Below are 5,000 nucleotides of genomic sequence, written 5' to 3'. Positions count from 1 at the left end.
ATCTTGGCGTCAATGATTTGTAACTTACGCCTTGGATTCTCACCCATTTGGGACCCCTTTGAACTGACCCTAGCCTTTAAGTTAACTCGCACCTTGGTTGTCGACTATCTCTGTAATTCTTCTCTTGGTCTCACCCCTTTAGCTCTCAGTTTTTATGTTCCGTTTTATACACCATTTTGTTCTTTCTTCTAGCTCTCTCCAGCTACCTAACAGTAATTTCAGTTGTTCATCTAAATCTGCTATCAGCACAGTATCATCTGGTCGGCATATATAACTCCTGCTATAACCGCCAGTAACAAAACCTAGTAGGCCCTGTGATTCTCTTAGAATCCCGCCACTATCACAATTTCAATAAATTTGGCGAAGGAGCACACCCCTGTCGACCTCCGCTTTTCGTTCTGTTCCCTCGCTCATTTCATGTCAAAGAATAACTCCAACGGTCCAACTTATTTGTGTTGCACTTCATCGAATGCTTTTGTGTAGACAATGTTGCACAAGTAGAGCGATGGTAATGATAATGGTTATTTCTTTATGATCATTATATCAAAGACACTAATAACTATAGCTATTGCAATTATGATATAAGGGATCATAATAGCAGTGATGACAGTAAAGATAATAAAAAGATGATTATAGTATGATGAGGACTGTGATAGTAATAGTGCAACAGCAGTATAAGTAGTAGTAGTAACAATAAGAATGATGATAATAATAGCATTAATAACAATTTGAGTCACAATGATAATAAAGACAATATTGATATTGATAGCGGTAATGATAACAACAACAGCAATGATGTGATTAACAATATTGCTACTAATAATAATAATGATGCCAATAATAACGAAAATGATAATCATCATAATAACAAAAACAATAACAATAATAATAATAATCTCTATATCATAATCATGATCATTAATTATCATTATAACAATAATAACAATAAACATTAAACAGAATATGTGAATATAATAATCTTAGCTTCATATCTAATCTTTTCAATTTCATCTTTTTAGAAAATGAATATACACGCCCTTCAATTCCCTTCATTTCTAACGATCTGAATGTTCAGTTATGATATCCAGCATTGAGAAGTCTAAGTATGCGTATTGATACAATATCTATTCTAACACAAAATTGTTCTAAATATTCGTATATCGAGACAAGGTCAAGCGATAAACGTGTAACTCTCAAGAAAATCAAGTAAACACAATTTCTATGGTCGCCCTTACCCAAGAGAGGCCTGGAGGCAAATGGCAAATCGTGTGCGGCGATCTTTTGATATCACGTTATGTCCTCCTCCCCGCGTGATTCTATGAAGTTATGCGTTATGCTCACAGTCTTCATGAGAAATTATAACAGTGACGTCGACTGGATTTAAGATAACGATGATTAACTATAAACATAAAAATTGTCTGCGAGAACACTGTTAGTTGGGTTGGACAGGATACACGTTATCTTCAGAGGAACTTCCTGTCGACCCTCATTAGGCACACCGTTTGGTCGGCTGAAAGATTTCCACGAAACTTTATTTGGGATTTTGGATAATGATGTTGGTAATGTAGTGGATATCCGTAACGACTTTATATATTATATTATCTTTCGGTGGTATAAAGCCTACGGGTTTATCGCGCCGCATTTGATTTTCACGTCATCTATGTGTGCAACTATTTCCTTCCTGTGCGCGAGACGAAGATGCAGCAGTATTCCCAGTGCTCATTACAAGCTGTTAAGAGAAAAAAAATTGCCTTGTCTTATGCCCTGAAGTCTTAGATGCCCCGAGAACTGAAAGCATATGTTGAAAATACCCGAAATTTTGTGTTTTTATATACCTTTACTTTTTGAGTCTCTTATAACCATAAATATTTAATTTACCAAGAACCCTCCACTAATTTTAAGTTTGTTATTGAAGCACCAATTTGAGGAATTATTCTGATTTGAATATTTTGATTATATAAGTCTAATTTAGTTATAGCTCGAAGTTTTCTTTTTATGCTTAACTTTTATATAAATTTTTACACTTTATATCTTAATATCTTAAAAAGTTTTATAGGTCATGATTTATTGTCACACAATATTCTAAGGTGTTTAAGAGTATTTCCGCCAAGAAATACATATAAAATAACTTTCAAATACGTAAGATGCACCCCTTGTCTTAACCTTCCTTGGTGACCTGGGTTCAAATAGCCAACCTTCTTCCAAGAAAGGAAGGAAAGAGACACCCCGGATTGGGTTGTTCCATCCTCTCTTTTTCGTGATTCGTATTGGATCTACTGTGTTCTAGCCTTAAGGTCGTGAGAAGGTAACTGTAAGTGGCAATGTATTACTCGAGATGAATTTATAATCGAGTCTGACAGGACTTATGAAATTATGCTCTCGTTTTCATTGAAATTCCCATGTTATGATTTTATAAGTCGTGGAATGGTTTCCCGGAAGTTCCGTGTGTAAGCGGAAGTTTTGTCTTTTGTGATTTTATTCTAGCATTTTTTTTTTTTTTTAATCCCTACACTTTTAACAAATCACCTTCTGAATCCGAGAATCTTGTTAGAAGTAACCTATTTACAAACTTCTTTTGTCTGTATGAAACTTTAAGTTTTCTGATACGAACTTGCTTAGTAAAAGGTTGATATTTTATAAGGATAATCTTAATTGAAATCCTTTCCACGTGGTGAAATTCCCGTGCTCGCCCTCCGCCCTCAGGTTACGTTATTGCCATTCTTTGTCTCACTGAATACACATCAGACATAGCATACACTCCACCACGTATAGTTTTCTATCCCTCCTTCCCACACTTCTTGTCACACGATTATCTTCCCATCAAAAACCCTCGTTCCCGTACGTATTAAACGGGTGGTGGCAGACGCTGTCATGTTGCAAATCTTTTGGCGGTGCAGACCGAGATACGTAGGGGGAGTACAGGCGTGAAGACGGACGTACGCCATAACAATAATGATAATGATTATTGTAATGATACTAATGATAATGATAATTATGATAATGATGATAACAATGATAATGATAATAATTATAATGATAACAATGATGATGATAGTAATAGTAATGATTCACTATGTCCAGAAAAAGGTGAAGATTTACGAGCGTTTGCAGGGGTGAGCCACGACTAGCGCAGGCAGGCAGCCGTGCGGGAGGCGGACATGGAGACACGGCGAGGAGCTCTTCGACAGCCACTCATGACGGGTCGCGACCAACGGGCGAGAGGGAGACTGGTGTACCTGTGGGACCTGATTGTGTCTGGATGACATGAGGTCAGAAGGGAAAATGTACTGTGAGGCTTTTGTGACAGGGACTGAAAAACACAAATGGATACAAGTATTGCCAAGGAGAAAATATTTTAAAAGTTGCTGAAAGAGAGGCAAGGCAAAGCAGAAAAAAATCTGCTGTCAAGATGTAGCGTTGGATTGTGACGAAGAGAATAACAAAGGAGCGAGAGTAAAAGCTTGCCTGACTCTTTCTGCGAAGGAAAGACGTTTTTGACTGAGGACCCTATAACGTGAATAATAACAAGTTATTGGCACAGTATGGCTTGGCTATTCTTAATCAGTCACCGGACAACAATGTTGATTCTGAGAGAGCTGTGGGATCCAACCCGTTAACTTTACCACAGCGGGAGTAACGCAACTGCAAACTACAAATGACAGCCAAATCAAGAATAAGTCCCACGATCTGAATAGGTCCAGTTGAGAAGAACAGGAGAGACAAGTCGCTGGTTCTGGAAAAGGAGGGAAGGAGAAAAGGAGATAGAGAACCTACCTTCTAAAACGAGGAAGGTAAATGCTTTGGACAAGGTAAAAAAAATAATAATAATAATAAATAAATAAATAAATCACTAAGCAAGAGGAAGTAGATAAATATGTACCCAGGCCAGACATCTTAGGAAAGGCCAACAGGCTGTACACTGAGGTCAGGTACGCCAGTGACACTATGCTGTGCTTACGCAAGAAGAGTGAGTTATTCAGGCTGAAGGAGAAGAACAAGCCATTGTCAGTGTAGAAGTCTGCTAGCTTTTTAAAGGCGTGTCTTGGAAGGACTTCAAACAAAGCCTCTGCTCCCTGGGACGGTTTGGAAAGGACTGTGAGCTCTGAAGAACAGAGGAAATTAGCTTTTCCTCAGTTATTCCAGCAATGTTATTTTGAATTTTCAAAATTAAATTTGCGAAGAGTTATTGATTTGTATTTATCTTATATTAAGAAAAAATAGTTGTAGTTATATAATTCAAATATGTGTGTATCTACATGCAAACATAGATTTATGTAATCAACAAATAGAGACGGTTTTTATAAGTAGTTTGTGCCGCCGGAACATAAGTATTCAAATTTCGGAAAAAGAATACGGGAAGCCTTAATGACGTCACCAGAGGCACTCCATCTTCCTAGGCCAGACCTTGCTCTAGTTTCAAGTGGCCTTATACAGCATTCTCTCTCTCTCTCTCTCTTTCTCTCTCTCTCTCTCTCTCTCTCTCTCTCTCTCTTTCTGTCTGCCTTTCCTTCTCTCATTCATCCATTCACTCTACTTGGCTTTTCTTCCTTCATTCCATCTATCTCTCTAGTTTTTTCATCTTATTATTCATTCATTCATTCAAGTATTTTTATCTATTTTCCCTTTCTTTCCTTATCTCTCATTTATTCATTCACTCCCTTTCTCTCTTTCTCTCAATTATATACTCATTCATTTACTCCTTTTTTCTCTCGTTCTCCCATTTTCCCGTTCATCCATCCTTTCTTTCTCTCTTTCTCCCATTTATATACACTCTCTCTCCTTCTCTCTTTCCTATTCTCTCATTGATATACGTTCACTCCTTCTCTCTTTTTCTCACATTCTCCCATTCATATACCCATTAATTCACTCTCACTCTCTCTTTCTCTCATTCTTTCCCCCTTCTCTTTCTCTCTTTCTCTCTTTCTCACATTCACCCTTTCACATACACATTCATTCATTCCCTCTCTGTCTTTCTCCCATTCTCCCATTCACATACCCAT

At 37.5% G+C, this 5,000-nt stretch overlaps 1 protein-coding gene across 2 annotated transcripts in view; it reads right to left on the bottom strand.

The window, feature by feature from the left end:
• The window catches only part of LOC122260203 (putative G protein-coupled receptor B0563.6), a 12,562-nt gene extending 9,274 nt beyond the window's left edge, over positions 1-3,288 (bottom strand). Inside the window, exon 1 of one of the 2 annotated variants that reach the window (XM_086531489.1) lies at positions 3,100-3,288. The gene's annotated coding sequence lies outside the window, so the exon portion shown is untranslated. Of the gene's footprint in view, positions 1-1,235; positions 1,356-3,099 lie in introns of those variants that run through there. The other variant, XM_043027357.2, reaches the window with a different exon arrangement.
• Between the last annotated feature and the right edge of the window lie 1,712 nt (positions 3,289-5,000).

The sequence above is a fragment of the Penaeus japonicus genome, unplaced genomic scaffold (assembly GCF_977035675.1).
Source record: "Penaeus japonicus unplaced genomic scaffold, GWHDUDI00000001_assembly GWHDUDI00000003, whole genome shotgun sequence".
NCBI classification, from domain to species: Eukaryota; Metazoa; Arthropoda; class Malacostraca; order Decapoda; family Penaeidae; genus Penaeus; species Penaeus japonicus.
The sequence above is the reverse complement of the archived record's forward strand: the minus strand, read 5'-3'. Positions and strand labels throughout refer to the sequence as shown.